General features: G+C 42.1%; 1 long non-coding RNA gene and 1 pseudogene across 2 annotated transcripts in view; one reads left to right on the forward strand and one right to left on the reverse strand.

Annotated features, from left to right (window-relative positions):
- Positions 1-17,256, reverse strand: part of LOC112448818 (uncharacterized) — a 412,466-nt gene that overhangs the window by 326,157 nt on the left and 69,053 nt on the right. The gene's annotated exons all lie outside the window — the stretch shown is intronic.
- Positions 15,987-16,498, forward strand: LOC513245 (40S ribosomal protein S23 pseudogene; annotated as a pseudogene).

A 17,256-nucleotide genomic window follows, 5' to 3' on the forward strand; every position in this document is an offset into this window, starting at 1 on the left:
GGATGAGCGAGGGCAAAGCAACTTACTAGAAAAGAGGGACTGAAGGACAGCCCCATGGGTGTCTTCTGCAAGTAGCTACTATGCCAATTAATGTACCTGGCAGACCCCCTCCATGAGACAGAGTTTGCCAAAGGGTTGTGTCTTAAGTAGCATGGAAGCTGCAGGTACCAGGCATTGGTGAACATGTAAACAGCATGTATTCTAAAACAATAGTTGATATTTATTACACATTTAATATCTGCCAAGAGAACACATCTCTATTAAGATCGTAATGGAATTGTCTCTGTTTCAGAGATGAGAAAACTCAGTTTTGGAGAAAGGCACTGAACCTGCTCAAGTTAGACAGCTAGGAAATTTCAGTTTCAGAGTTTGAATGTGATTCTGTCTAAACTTAGACCCAGAACTCTTGCCACTAAGATGTTCTTTCACTCTCTCTTTCATGTAGCATGCGCTAAGCCCGATGCCAAGTAGGAAAATTCCAAATGCACACCCCAGGTGGTTAAAAGAAAAAATATACAGAATCACCAGCCTTGAAGATGCAGTGTTTTCACTTTGATGCCCCTCATCCACTAAAAAAAGAGAGCTGACACATCGCTCAGTGCTTTAACCTCAAATGACTCCACGTGGCATTCCAGGTCAGATGTGGAGCTGTTCTGCACCCTTAAGAAGAATCCAACATCGTGTATTTCTCTTCTTTTGGCTTCCCATTGTCAATTGCAAATTGAAACTTGCCCTGGGCACTTGCCATCTACCTCTACAAGAATTAAATCATGTGATGCTGAAGCTGCTGACCTTCAATGCCCCCTGCAATGAGTTCAGGGTGGAGAGCAAAAACGAGGCACCCTGTGCTCTGGGAAAAACTGGCAGGACAGGCCTTCAGATAGTCAGATATTTTCAGGAGTTGATTCAGTGAGCCCAATTCTTACATCTCCTTATATCTAGAAAAGCACTAAAATTCTTCATGGTGATGACTGTTTCTCATGACAGGCAAAAGCTTCATAAAACTAGCAGAAAACTTTTGGAAAAATATGTGCTTGACTGCACATATTCTCCCTTCACCAAAATTACATATATACCGGCCTTCCCCTTGCCCTTTGGAGAACTTTCTCAGTTATCTGAGGTGGTGTCTCCAGGGCTGCAGTCCTCATTTTGTCCTAAATAAAACTTAACTCACAATTCTCATGTTGTGCATTTTTCTTAAGTCTACACCAGGAAGGTCTTCCAAGTCCCTAAAGACTCAAGGGATAATTCTATGATGCAAACTTTCACTTACAGACAAAGGTTCAATAGCTGCCAATTCCTATGTGATACCATTCATGACTCAGGAAGCACATGCTGGGTTTGGGATTCTGAGCACGTTGCATGACTGAACTCACATTTTGTTGCTATTCTACTTTATAGGTGAGAAAAATGAACACTGGGATATTTCATTTGGCCTATCTAAACCCAGAATCACAGACACCTCTCAGCTAAATAACTATACAAGAGATAGATATTAAAAAAAAAAACAACTCAGTGCTGAAAGATTTCAGAGATGCATCCCTGACTGCTGGCTCCTCCTTGGACCACAGACCCCTGTCCTTTCTCCTATGCAGGTGGCTATCAGACTGCCCTAAAGTTGCCCATTTTGTGCCTGGCTCCTGCACTAGACTGTTCTCTTTGCTATAGTACTTCCCACATCTAGCATAGTGTCACACAGATACTAACTCAAGAGGTGCTCACCATGGAAGCAAAGGAGACACGTAGAGAAAAGAGAGAAGAAAAAGAAAAAAGGAATAAATGAGGGAGGGAAGAAGAAAGACAGAAAGAGAGGGAAGTCTGGGGGTGGATACAGATTGTACATCCTAAAGGCAGGCCAGTTTTTGAAACGAGTCATCTATAAACTTAGAGAAGATCTATGAACACCTAGAAATCATTAATTCTGACAAGATGACAACCTGAGTGGTCACTAGACTCCATTAATCCTCAAAGAGAGAACGTAAAACCCTTCCCTAAAGTCTCGCAAGGCAGAGTGCTGGATGTTGCGCTCTGTAACAGAGGATACCCTCAACCAACACTGTGTAGGCAGATATGGCTGACTGAAGAGAATGGCCATTTATCTGTCATTCTCAGCCCGGCAAGGAGGTCCTTCTAGTTATGCCAGTTAAATTTCCATTTCTCATGTGTCAATGCATTCAACTACTGTCTTAGGAGAAACCTGAGCCTACAAAGCAGGCACTCTGACCCTCACCAAGGAAATAGTGTTGTGTATCTTCGGGCCATGGGGCTTCAGCAGCATAAATTGAAAAAGTAAACCCGATTTGAGGGATATGTAAATGACAAACTGAAAAAAGAATTAATATTTAGCTTTGTAAGAACGCAGCTCTCCACCTCATTATGAAAGCTGTTTTTACTGTAACCAGAGGAAAAATGAATTGTTAGAAGCTCCCCAAAATGTGCAGCTGAGAATGCCTTTATATTAATGAGGAAAGTGATGTTGATTAATGGGCAGCCTGAAAGCGAGAAAGAAGCTTTCCTCCCTTCTGTCTTCCTGCCAGTCAGGGAACAGGTAGCCCACCAAGGTCCCCAGGCACAGCAAGACCACAGTCCCCTGGGTCTGCTGCTGGCTGGGGCACCGCATAGTCAGATCATGCTTCTTTCAATTATACTGACAAACATGTCTAAGCTTGAACAAATTGGCCCCTGTGAATTAGACTGCATTATTATAGAAATCCACATCTTTCAAGCCTCCCTGACCTTAATTGATCAGGATCCCTCTACAGCAGCCTACAGCTAGTCGGGAAAAAGATTTTCTGAAAGTTTAGCTAAATGACTATATTGATTTTTACCCTTAATATTTTCCTATATTCATCACATTTCTTACATTTTCTTAGTACCTTGCATGTTTCCATGGCTTTCTGGCCAGCTTTATGTAGTAACTGCTTTAACACAGTCCAGCAAAGGAACAGGATCCCTGTTTTACAGGTCAGAGTCCACAAGGATGTGAAAATACCTTAACCAAAGAGTGAGAAATGAGGTATTTTGACTCATAGACTAGCATGACTTCTTCTTAATGGTGGCTTTGAAGATAGTTTTTACTTGGAGTAAGAGTTTCTATAGGACTTTGCTACCTTATGGTTCACACAGGCCACAAACCATCCAGAAGTGAGAAGCCAACCTTCTTTCCTAACAAATCACAAGGAAAACAGCCTCCTCCGCCTGGTATATACACTGTATTCATTCTGTACAAAAACAAGGCTTTCTGTGAACAATCAGAGGCCAGCTCTGTATGCTGCCTTCTATTCCCAACTGTGCTCAATTTCAGGCAGACTTTCAAACATCAATGTCTTTCGTTCCTCCTGAGACATCAGTACACACAATGAAGGAGTGACCTAAACAAGCAGACAAGCTTTGGTGGCATGTGAAATCATACCCTTTGGTCAAGAGTTCAACCTTACGAGGAGCAGGCTTAATGAGGTCTGAAGCTCACACAATTTTGAGGGCCATTCCTACAACATGACAGCCAGCTACAACTCACTTCTGCAAAGAAAGGACTATCAACTACACAACTCCAACCCACTGTGATCTCAAGGCAATTTCCCCTTAGCCAGATCCCAAAAGTGTCTGCAGCTTCTCCACTAACAGCAAAACAAAACGATGTGTTTGAAGAAGCTGGAGAGAAAGAAAGACTGGTTTTTTAAACTGATAATGGTTAAAATATCTCCATTTTGAAAAAAAAAAAAAAGATGATCTAAAGCACCTGGACTCTTTACTACAGGCAAAGCCAAAACTCTGACTCTAGCATATCTGGTCTGAACAGACCTTTGTTACATTAGACCACCATCCTTAGAGCAAAGCCAGTCTATGTCCCTGACTTGAATTTCATACCACTTCCCCAGGAGCCAGAAGGTTCACTTGTACCTCTCACAACAACACTTGCTTGGAAAGAGGCAATTTGGAAGTGCATGTCCAGTATCTACATGATTTAGCCCCAACCTTGAGTCTTTTAGGACTTTCCTAGTGGCTCAGACAGTAAAGCATCTGCTTACAATGTGGGAGACCCAGGTTTGATTCCTGGGTTGGGAAGATCTCCTGGAGAAGGAAACGGCAACCCACTCCAGTACTCTTGCCTAGAAAGAGGTCACAAAGAGTTGGATATGACTGAGCGACTTCACTTTCACTTGAATCTTTACTTGGTACCTGATGATCTGATTGTGTGAATACTAGAGTTGCAGTTGTTTATAATAAATAAAACATAATAAGTCATTCCCAATGTGAGCAAATATATGAATGTGTCCTGCAACAGTGAGGCATACTGTTCAAGCACAATGGAATCATCCTTTCAGGAAGCAGAAGCATTTCAGGATTCTCAACCTTCTCCATAGTCATCACTGTGAATTTGATAGTTCTCTTAAAGAGAGAGGATTTTAAAAACTGGGCATCTACTGATAGGCTTCCCTTTCATTTCTGTCTCTAGTTAACTCACTGGTTCTCACCAGGTACACAAGGAATACCACATAGGATTATACATGTAACGCCCTGTATATTTTAATTGATAGGTAGTATAAAAGATTTTTATGTGTGGTTTTAACTAGTATCCATGACTTTCACCTTATTCATCGATTCTGGAGCCTAACCCACACAGATGTGACTTCACAGAATTTTTGTTCATTAAACCAAGAAAGTAAATAATTTTCTTTGTAAAGAATAATTATATGACATACACTTTTCATTGTATAACCTCAAGGCAGGGAGGAGCAGAATGAAAACAGTAGTGTGCAGCATCCTGATAAACCTCCCCAGACACGAAAGGAAATTGCATCTCTAATCTCAAAATCTGATTAAATAGGAAAGAGAGAGGGGGTAGTGAGAAAGCTTCACATACTCTTGGGTAACTTTTGAAGGGAGCACTTCTGAGCTCTACATCACAGGGTTTTTAATTTGTATTCCATATTTCTCCCATAAATAAGAACCTATACATTACATTTGGTTATAAACATTGGAAAGACTTGAGTTTTTATGTTTTAATAACTGTGTTAATCAGATAGGAATAAAAGCGAGAAATTTCAAGCTGGCCAGCTAGGAAGGATGAAGTGGAGACCCTAGAAATCAATGTGTTTACCCAGCTGGCTGGTTAGATCCCATTAAGGCAACTTCAAGAGACCACTCCCCACCTTCTTTTGTTCTCTCCTATTCCTAGCAGGCTCTAAATTCAGGTTTCCTTTCATTATAAATTTTGCATTTATTCATGGGTTGTCCAGATATATTTTTTAACTCTCATCTGCAGTTTGTTCTATTGATCTTTTAATGACTGATTTTCAACTTAATTTCATCCATCAGGCCAATAAAAAACCTACTATGTACTAGATATTATTCTATGTATTGGACAGACAGTTGTGAGCAAACATCTCCATGACATATGAAACTGATACTTTTATGGGTAAAAATGATCAAGTATCAATAGTCTCACGTGGTTAAGCCTACATTGGGGAGATAGAAAATAAATGTCTTGGTAAGAACTTTGGTAATATATTAGAACCTACTCTGAATTTATAGCCTTCAACAACTAGTGTCTATTTGATTGTTGTCTCAGCCTTGAAAACTGAAGCTCGAGGTCCTCAGAAGTCAGCAGAGGGCCTCAGGGGAAAAAGCTGTATTCAGTGATTTCCTTGCCCTCTACATGGTACTTTCATGGGGTTTTTGGCTTGTGATAAATCCTAACATTCATACTGGCTCAATGACGATGGGTTATCATTCTTTAGTCAAGAGTGTTAGTTATTTCTAATTGGAGGTTTGACAGAAGACCAGTTTATTTCATACCATCTGAAATAAAGTAAGGTTACTGGTGAGAACTGGGAGCATTTTCATTAGCCTATTACCTTCAGTGTAATCACAGCCCATAAGCTGGAATTTGCTTGGTTCTGATGCTCACGGCTTTTAGGGGGGTTTTCCTTCCAACAGAAGCACTTCCAACAGTGCTTCTATGACCCACTAATGTGTGAACATCTATGAACCTTCTGAGATTTACTGCACCCATATTCTTCCTGAGGGAAACTGTGCCTGGTTCCAGGAGACCTCCTGATAAAGGAGAAAAATATGTCTTCAGAGAACTGACAGATTCTTAGAGCCTCATGCAGGACTGAAACAGTGGGGGAAAGCCCTGAAGCTGGGGAGAAGTGATTCTGCCATTTATCAGCTGTATAAGCTTTGATACATTATTATCTACCTAAACTTACCTCAGTTTCTTGCAGAGAAAATGAGGCTCTACCCTTCAGATTGTGAAATGAGAGTGCATGAAAGTGCAACAGTAAGTGCTTTGTAAACTACAACATACAGAGGGTGATGTTCAAAATGAGGAAACACAATTTTGAAAAAGATCACCTGATTCATCCCAGAAATTAAAAGCAGAGTCCCCAGATGACTAGACAGAGAATTTTAGGCAGCTGAGGATCAGCACACTTAAGGGTGAATTCATGAAGAACAGCACAGAACCTATATTTATACACTGCCGGTGTTTTAGGGTCGACAAAGCATGGCAAAGTGGGAGCATGCCAAACGGAAAGAACACTGGTTTCCTCACAAGAAATCTGGGCTTCACATCCCGGCTCCGTTACCTACCGACACTGGAAGCTTTGACAAGTTAAAGGACTTATCAGAACTTTTGTTCCTCAGGTGCATAGGGATCAAACACTCAAATTTATTGTCTACTGTAGAGCAGTAAATTCCTTTTGCCACTGTATATACATCAACACAGGTAACCCTCATATCAACATTATGAGATGTATTTTTGTTTTCACCTTAAAAATGAAGAAAATGACTTGTCCAAGAAAAAGATATAAACATAAGTAGCAAAACTATGGTTTTCAATATTGTCTCAGGTATTTCCACTACACTATTGTCGCCTCCTCTGTAATCGGTCAGGACTGTATAACTAGCAAGGACACGAGGTGGTAATTTTAAATAGAGTAAACAGACATCACCCTCCTGGAGCAGGTGGAAATACACAAGTTGCATTTAAGTGCTATCCAAATACTTAGAAGACTGAACCCCAGACTGTGAAGGTGCAGAATAATGACCTGAAGTCATCCTAGATGTGGAATTTATTTCTTACCCCAGCACACAAAGTATCTTGGGTTATTGCTACATTCAACTCGCTAGGTTCAAACAGTGTGATACCAACAATGTAATGAACCAACATAATCTGCCTGAGAAGTAGATTAGGACATATGGCTGGAGAGTTGAGGTAGTACCATGAAGGTGTATTGTTGGTACCACCAGATGCCGAACAACTTGTAATGATCTTTAGTAACTGGTACAGAGAAAAGGGCACTTGCCAGACCCGGGCGCCAAGGAATGTACTGATTTGTTCTAGGAATGAAGCCACATCTGGAATAGCAGCTGCAGTTGGAGTCACTACCCAAAGGAGTTCTTGATAATCCACCATCACCTTCCAAGATCTGTCTGTCTTCTGCACAAGCCAAAGAAACAAACCGAATGAACACTAGATAGGAAATATTAATACAACATTTGTATCTTTCAGGTTTTTAATAATGCCACTATCTCTGAAATCCCTCCAGAAATACACTGTGCTCTCAACCAGCAAGAAATCATGGTGATGTTTCTCTCTTATCGAAAGCTTACAGGTCCTAGAATAAAGGACTTTAAAAATAAGAATGGCTCCTCTTATTGATTCCCATGGTGATCCACAAGAGAAGGTGTTGCTTTACCATCACTTTGACCTCTTCTGGTTTAGAAGACCTAGTTCCCAAGGGAGCATGCTTCCAGCAGGAGACACAACAATACTTTACTGAAACTGGTAGCTGAGACAGCCACCAACCAAGCTGAGCTCCTCCTGGCAGTAATTTAACAGTTAAAGAAGGCGATTCACTGTACTGACTGGGATAAGGATGATTTTAAGAGGATACAGTAGCAATTGCCACTCCATACTGGAGGTAAGGAAGAGTTCATCTGGAATTTATGAGAGTCCCTGGGGCTTCTCTTGGTACTCCAGGTCCTACAACTAAAGTCAGTGGAAATTGTCCACAACCCTATACAGTCAGAAATAATAGTGCCCTAAAACCTTCATGAATAAATGTTTGGGTCACCCTATTTGACCAGGAACCAAAACCAGCAGATTTTTTTTAGTACAGGCAAAGGAAATACAAAATAAAGAACATGTAGGGGGAGGAAAAGGTAGTTAAAAATGCCAGGAATAACCACATGGGCAATTGCAGAAACAAGAACTATAATAAATTTTAGGACTTCTTCCTTATTTTAATATGAATATGTTTCAGTACACATTGACTATTTTTTTTCTCTTCATGTCTCCAATCCCCTTATTATCTAACAGAAGATAAAATAATGGTAATTAAGTTTATCTCAGTACCTAAATTACAAGATACCAAAAGAAGCGTGTGATTCCATAAGAAGATGAATACACAACATGCAAAAATGAATTAAAAGAATTTGTATCTACTTTTGAGGACTTTCCTGGTGGATCAGTGGTAAAAAATCCACCTACCAATACAGGACACATGGGTTCTATCTCTGGATTGGGAAGATCCCCTGGAGGAGGGCATGGCAACCCTTCCACTATTCTTGCCTGTGAAATCCCATGGACAGAGAAGCCTGGCAGGCTGTAGGCCATCGGGTCACAAAAGAGTCAGACACCATGACTAAACAATTATGTACTTTTGAAGGTGGTGGTCTGTTTTCAGTTGTACAAGGGATTGCTGCATTATGTTAGGCTGAAACATGGTTTTTGTACTGTATTCATTTGGAAGGTAAGTGGTGTTAAAAGATGACTATACAGAAAACACACAGAGAGGGTGTCAACTAAGCTGAAACTATATTTCCCAGATTCCCTTTCCGCATAGTCCCAGGTTAGTGTGGACTAAAGGAGAAATCTGCACAAGATCTGAAGGGCGACATGAAGCAGCAGATAGGTCAGTGCTGGGCAGCTGTGGCAGCCCATGTGTATTTTGCTGATCTGCTGGCTCACCGGCTGGCATGGAGCAGCAGCCAGGCTCCCAGAAACTCCAGATCCCACTACATCTCTTCCTTTAGTCTCTGACTCTTAGGCCAGGTATGTGTTTATCTCTGTGAGGAAGGAGCCAGTTTCTCCTTGTAAGTCACCTGCATCACCAAAGATGAAGTCCTAGAGGTAACGAGGGATGGATGTGGGCTTCAACACATCCTCATGGGTTCTATTTTGTCCTTGCTCTCCTCTATTTCATGTCCCTCTCTTCTTTTTTTAAAAAATATTTATTTACTTGACGGGATCTTTCATTGAGGTGTTCAGGCTTCTCTCTAGTGTGGTGTTCAGGCTCTTAAACATGCAGGTTCAGTAGTTGTGGTGCGTGGGCTTAGCTGCTCCACCACACTTAGGCTCTTAGTTCCCTGATCAGTAATCAAACCTGTCTGTCCTGCATTGGAAGGCGGATTCTTAATCATTAAACAACTAGGGAAGTCCCTCACACCCATCTTTTCTTACCAACTGACATGCTTAATCGTTCAGTCGTGTCTGACTCTTTACAACCCACAGATTATAGCCTTCCAGGCTCCTCTGTCCATGGGGTTCTCCAGGCAAGAATACTGGAGTGAGTTGTCATTCCCTTCTCCAAGGGGATCTTCCCCATCCAGGGATCAAAACCAGGTATCCTGCATTGCAAGTGTATTCTTTACAATCTGAGCCACCATGGAAGCCCCTTTGAACTAACTATCCTGCTATTTCAGACCCTACCAATAGACACAAATGGAAAGGCACACTGTGCAATCAGCTCCCACAACTGCATAGTTCAAACCTCAACAACAAAGCCCTATTGTATAATTTTATACTGTGTAAACCACCCCTAGTGGTTCTGCTTCTCTGGTCCACGTTAACTGATGGGTACAAAGACAGAAGTGGCAGAGCTAGAGCTCATACTTAACTCATTTCTAACTGATTCAGGGTGCCTTGCACTAAATTGTTGCCTCTACCTTACGGAGGACCATATACCTGAAGGGTGTTGGTGGTTTAAAATAGCATATTGGCCACTACTCTCCCTCCTGGGAAAATGGAGACATACAGGCTGCTCAAAGAGCTTTGAGAAATTAAGATGATTGAATGTTTGGCCCAGAAGTTGCAGATTAAGTGAACTGATACCAGCCTGCATGGAAGGTATCTAGGAGTAGGCCCTATCCCAGGGGCTTCCTTCAACTTTGGCCCATTCAGAAGTTTTAGCTGCAAATTGCATAATAAAGATAGGAGGTATGTTGATCACATTTTCAGATGACACACGGTTGGGCCAGCTAGCAAATATGCTGAGAAAGAGATTCAAGAATCCAAAAGGTTTGACAGGATGAATAATGAGTCACAGCTAACAAGATGAAATTCAACAGGATGGATATCAAGTTTTACCCTCCACAGGGTGTAAATACACCCTCCCTACACTGGAGACTGGTGCCAGGGAATCGCTTGAGTTCAGTGTGGGCAGAAGCACATGATACTGATTATGGGTCAGCTTCAAGGGAATGCCTCTGGGTTCAAAAATCATCCTGACAAATAGAGACTTAGAGAAACTGCTTACTAGCAGCCTTTGTGAAAACCCATTGAGCTCATTACCAATCAACACCATGATTACATTAGAGAATTCAGTTGTATAATCATCAGTCTTCATTATTCAAGGTGTGGTATACTCCAGTACACATTGAAAGTTACCATAGAACTTTGCTTTGCTCAAAACCACACAGCTGAGGTTCAGGGTACAACCCTGAAGGCCATATTTCACTTCAGTTCAGTTCAGTTCATTCGTTCAGTCGTGCCCCATTCTTTGTGAGCCCATGGACTGCAGCATGCCAGGACTCCCTGTCCATCACCAATTGCCGGAGTTTAATCAAACTCATGTGCATTGAGTCAGTGATGCCATCCAACCATCTCATCCTCTGTCAACCCCTTCTTCTCCCATCTTCAATCTTGTCCAGCATCAAGGTCTTTTCCAATGAGTCAGCTCTTCCCATCAGGTGGCCAAAGTATTGGAGTTTCAACTTCAGCATCAGTCCTTCCAATGAACACTCAGGACTGAGTTCCTTTAGGATGGACTGGTTGGATCTCCCTGCAGTCCAAGGGAGGCTCAAGAGTCTTCTTCAACACCACAGTTCAAAACCATCAATTTTTCAGCACTCAGCTTTCTTTATAGACCAACTCTCACATCCATACATGACCACAGGAAAAACCATAGCCTTGACTAGACAGACCTTTGTTGGCAAAGTAATATCTCTGGTTTTCAATATGATATCTAGGTTGGTCATAACTTTCCTTCCAAGGAGTAAGCGTCTTTTAATTTCATGGCTGCAATCACCATCTGCAGTGATTTTGGAGCCCAGAAAAATAAAGTCTGACACTGTTTCCACTGTTTCCCCGTCTATTTGCCATGAGGCGATGGGACCGGATGCCATGATCTTAGTTTTCTGAATGTTAAACTTTTAGCCAACTTTTTCACTTTCCTCTTTCACTTTCATCAAGAGGCTTTTTAGTTCCTCTTCACTTTCTGCCCTAAGGGTGGTGTCATCTGCATATCTGAGGTTATTGATATTTCTCCCGGCAATCTTAATTCCAGCTTCTGCTTCTTCCAGCCCAGGGTTTCTCATGATGTACTCTGCATATAAGTTTATGGTTTAAATAAGCAGAGTGACAATATACATATAAATATAAATAAGCAGGGTGACAATATATAGCCTTGACGTACCCCTTTCCCTATCTGGAACCAGTCTCTTGTTGCATGTCCAGTTCTAACTGTTGCTTCCTGACCTGCATACAGGTTTCTTAAGAGGCAGGTCAGGTGGTCTGGTATTCCCATCTCTTTCGGAATTTTCCACAGTTTATTGTGATCCACACAGACAAAGGCTTTGGCATATTCAATAAAGCAGAAATAGTTGTTTTTCTAGAACTCTCTTGCTTTTCTGATGATCCATTGGATGTTGGCAATTTGATCTCTGGTTCCTCTGCCTTTTCTAAAACCAGCTTGAACATCTGGAAGTTCACGGTTCACATATTGCTGAAGCCTGGCTTGGAGAACTTTGAGCATTACTTTACTAGCGTGTGAGATGAGTGCAATTGTGCGGTAGTTTGAGCATTCTTTGGCATTGCCTTTCTTAGGAACTGGAATGAAAACTGACCTTTTCCAGTCCTGTGGCCACTGCTGAGTTTTCCAAATTTGCTGGCATATTGAGTTTAGCACTTTCACAGCACCATCTTTTAGGATTTGAAATAGCTCAACTGGAATTCCATCACCTCCACTAGCTTTGTTCATAGTGATGCTTCCTAAGGCCCACTTGACTTCACATTCCAAGATGTCTGGCTCTAGGTGAGTGATCACACCACCGTGATTATCTGGGTTCTGAAGATCTTTTTTGTACAGTTCTTCTGTGTATTATTGCCACCTCTTCTTAATATCTTCTGCTTCTGTTAGGTCTATACCATTACAGACTAGCATTTGACTAACATGGGGAGGATATATAATTACATCAATGAAGAACATATCAAAAATAGTGATCATGAGAGTTGGTGCCATATAAGTTGAGTTTTCACATAAGAAAAACATAAAATTTTATTTGTACTTCTAGAATACAGATGGTCAGACACTACAGAAAGGGACACCTTTATTACTAAAATGAATAAGCATAGAGTATAGTGGTTAGGTTGGGCTCTGGAGTCAAACTACTTAGGTTAGAGCTTATGAGTCACTCTCCAGCCATGTGACTTGGGCAGCTTATTCATTTTCTCAGGTCTTAGCTTTCTCATATAGAAAATGGGAAATAAAAGTATATCCCCCTCATCCATGTGTTGTGGAGATTAAATTGAACAAAAACAAACAGTATTTATCTCACCTGGTTGCTATGACTGCAAAACAAAGCAGCACATACTTATAAAGCATTTAAAAGAAGTCACTTGGTCAGAATTAAGTAAATACTTACTATTCTTTTTATTATTAGGAAGCCTGTTCTGAGGCTCAGAGGTATTCCCAAACTGAACACCCTGCAATAAGTTGGTAGCATCTTGTGTCTGAGTGTGTTTAAACTAAGATATGTTGTCTTTTGATCAGGGATATCTTAGAGTGGTCTGTGAATGGTGAGGTGACTGCAGCCATGAATTCAGAAGACTGTAAAACAACAATAATCTCAGACTGGTGTTTCACACAGCCCATTAAACATGTGAATCACCTCTGTATTTTACTATTTTATTTATTGTTTGGCTATTCATACAGCATGCCAAGATCTTAGTTCTCCAACTGGGGATCGAACCTATACCCCTTGCAGTGGAAGCATGGAGTCTTAACCACTGGGCCACTAGGGAAGTATCAATATGTTGTCTTTTATTAGGGATAACTTGTTCATTGTTGTTCAGTCATTAAGCTGTGTGCAGCTCTTTGTGACCCCATGGACTGCAGCATGCCAGGTTTCCTTGTCCTTCACTATCTCCCAGAGTTTGCTCAAATTCATGCCCACTAAGTTGGTGATGGCATCCAAGCATCTCATCCTCTGTCGCCCCCTTCTCCTCCTGCCCTCAATCTTTCCCAGCATCAGGGTCTTTTCCAGTGAGTCAGTTCTTCACATCAAGTGGCCAAAGTATTTGAGCTTCAACTTCAGCAGCAGTCCTTCCAATGAATATTCAGGGTAGATTTCCTTTAGGATCGACTGGTTTGATCTCTTTTTGTCCAAGGGAATCTCAAGAGTCTTCTCCAACACCACAAATGGGATATCTTAAAGTAGTGTTTCTCACACCTCAATGTACATGTAAAGCATCTGTGCATCTTATTGAAGTGTGTATTCTAACTCAGCAGGTCTGGCATGGGGCCTGAGAGTCTGCATCTCTAACAAGTTCCCAGGTTAGTATTGGGAGACTGCTGGTTTAGTTACCACATTCTGAGAAACAAGACTACAGAACACCTCCTCCACTGGGTGGGAAGAAAAGGAATAAAGTCCCTTCCATTCTAAAATATCCATATTTTATAACATTCTAAATATAAGAGTATTCAGTATCTTGAAGCCACACTGTAACTGAGTAATCTAGCGCAAGTGCCCTAATCTTGTGCCTTGTTTTGATACATTCTACAAGCACTTTTAAGGAATGAGTACTTTTTACAGCAAAATCCAAAGTCCTCAGATGGAAGCTGATCTACTTCTGCAGAGGGTTTCATCTCCTAATTGGCTAAACATCTGCTCCAGCTCTAAGCACAGATTTATCTTTATCAAATACTGATTGGTCTCTGGCTCCTGCCGGCTGCTGTGTCCTGGTGTGATGGAGAACAAAGCACGGCAGCTGTGAGATGTCAGGAAGCCTCAGGAGGAAGGCAAAGAAGGGCCAGGGAAGCAGAAAACAAAGAGACTCACACATTACTGGCAGGAAAAAGAGCAAACTCTGCTAGCCTCAAGGCAGAATGGAACCAGATCTGGAGATGGGAAGATCCAAGACAGGAAGAACTAAGATGCTGAGATCTTAGTTCCCCAACTAGGGGTAGAACCTATAGCCCCTGCAGTTGAAACAAAGAGTCTTAACTACACTTATATTCATTCATTGAAGGTCTGAATATTCATTGGAAGGTCTGATGCTGAAGCTGAAGCTCCAATACTTTGGCCACCTGATGCAAAGAACCGACTCATTGGAAAAGACCCTGATGCTGGGAAATATTGAGGACAGAAGAAGGGGGCAATGGAGGATAAGCTGGTTGGATGGCATCACTGACTCAATGGACATAAGTTTGAACAAACTCTGGGAGATAGTGAAGGGCAGGGAAGCCTGGCGTGCTGGATAGGAAGATCCTTAGAGATTGCCTGATTCATTGTCTGCAGTTTTCAGATACTGAAACAAAATTGCCATAAGAGGTTATGACCTTCTAGAAGTAATACATGGATGTAGCTTCAGAAACAGAAGCCAGACCATGCAGCTTCTGGTCTGGAGCTCACCCTACTGGCCCATGACTGCCTGCCATCTCCTCCTGAGGAGTCCCGACCTAGCGATGCTGCTTTATCTCTCCATGGATCCTCTTCATGCTTCAATTGCCCTTCAGAGTAAGCAGGGCTGAGAGAGATTCTGGGGAGACTGTTAGAGAACAGAGAACTCCTGGTTTATTCAGGTTAATTTCTCAAGATGAAAATGCTCTAAAGGATCTGCGAAGTATTTACATATCATTCCCATTGCTTTCTGTCTGTGTTGTATGAATAAATTAGACAGCAAATATAACACAGCATCTGTGAGAGGCTATGCCTTTCAGGAAGTAACACATGGAGGGAGCATCAGAGTTAGGAAGCTGGCCAACCAGCTGGCCTTGACACCTTTTCAAGAGCCAAGAGGCCAGAGTTCGACCCTAGTTCTCAGTATTTCTCCCCTGAAGGCCGCTGGGTTCAAGCCTACCTCCTCTTCCATTCATGAACTGTTCTTGTTGCAATAAAAGTAAAAATTTAAAGGGTGCATACCCCCTTTAGGGAAGATCAGGTCAGAAAAGGGGCAATAAATGACTTGGGAGCTTTGGTCAGGGAAGCAGGGAACCTGGAAAGTCACAAGAATTATTCCAGACCTGGAAACCCTAGCTTCTCCGAAATCCCCTATCTTCATACTGGCTGAGTACTTTAGACATTCTTCGAAGAGGAATAAAAGTCATTAATTCATACTAACATGAACTGACTAACATCTAGGCATCTCCCAAGAGGCTAGGTTATAGAGGGGTCTCCACGAATGCCTCCTGTCCTACATGGGGGAAGGTGTCTACAATCCCGAGAGCCTCAGAAGGTGCTTTATCCACGCTTGATCTTCTACATCCTGTGAAGTAGTTTAGGAAAGAAGTGTCATCTCCACCCTCTCCAGTGAGGTCCTAATCCCCTCTTTATCAATTTGCTGAAATCAAATGTGACAGAATTGGGAATTCCCTGATGGCCCAGTGGTTAACACTTGGTGTTCTCACTCTTGAGGTCCAAGGTTTGATCCCTGGTTGGGGAAAATAAGATCCCACAAATTCTCGTCTTTCGCTCAGGCCCGTGGGCAAGTGTCGCGGCAGGATGGGCAAGTGTCACGGTCTTTGTACTGCCAGGAAGCTCCGTAGCCACCAACGAGACCAGAAGTGGCATGATAAGCAGTACAAGAAAGCCCATCTGGGCACAGCCCTGAAGGCCAACCCTTTCGGCGGTGCTTCTCACGCCAAGGGAATTGTGCTGGAAAAAGTAGGAGTTGAAGCCAAACGGCCAAATTCTGCCATCAGGAAGTGTGTCAGGGTTCAGCGAATCAAGAATGGCAAAAAAATCACTGCTTTTGTATCCAATGATGGTTGCTTGAATTTTATTGAGGAAAATGATGAAGTTCTGGTTGCTGGATTTGGTGGCAAAGGTCATGCTGTTGGTGACATTCCTGGAGTCCGCTTTAAGGTTGTCAAAGTAGCCAATGTCTCTCTCTTGGCTTTATACAAAGGCAAGAAGGAAAGACCAAGATCAATAATTTTGATGATGAAAGCACGATAGTAATAAATTTTCCTATACCAAAAACAAAAAAGGATCCCACAAATCCTCAAAGCTGCTCAGCATGTCCAAAATAATAATCAATTCAGAATTAGGGGCTTCCCAGGTAGCATAGTGGTAAAGAATCTGCCTGCCAATGTAGGAGATGCAAGAGGCATGAGTTCGATCACTAAGTTGGGAAGACCCCTGGAGAAGGAAATGGCAACCTGCTCCAGTATTCTCACCAGGAGAATCTCATGGACAGAGGAGCTGGGTGAGCTATAGTCCATGGGGTGGCAAAGAATCAGACACCAGACATGACTGAGCATGCAGATGCATGTGCACACACATACACACACACACACAACAGAATTAATGATGCATCACTTAAACAAGAGACAATGCATTATTTTTTTACAGAAATACATTTGTCACAACTGAAATACCATGCACATTGATGAAAGAAGGGCCCCAACCAGTGGTATTCTTGAGAGAGCCCCAGGGTCAGGCATTTATTTGCAGTGTTACACAGCACTGATGGTCCAGCCTCTAGAGCACACCAAAATCAGGAACTCAGAGGCCGCTACTCAATGGTAAGGCAACCTATGGTTCTCTCTATTTAGCTGTTTGGGTAATTTTTCATTATTTCTATGGAACTGAAGGGCTTCCACTCATGTATAAATCCCCCTAGGTCTGTGATACCTGTGGGTGGACAGTGAAGACAATAACAGGCAGCAGCAACAGTCTGAGCATCCTGCTGTCCCAGTGATCATCACTGAGGAGGCATCTGAAAACCAGGAAGGATCTGGGGGA

This window comes from Bos taurus, chromosome 11 (genome assembly GCF_002263795.3).
Source record: "Bos taurus isolate L1 Dominette 01449 registration number 42190680 breed Hereford chromosome 11, ARS-UCD2.0, whole genome shotgun sequence".
Lineage (NCBI taxonomy): Eukaryota > Metazoa > Chordata > Mammalia > Artiodactyla > Bovidae > Bos > Bos taurus.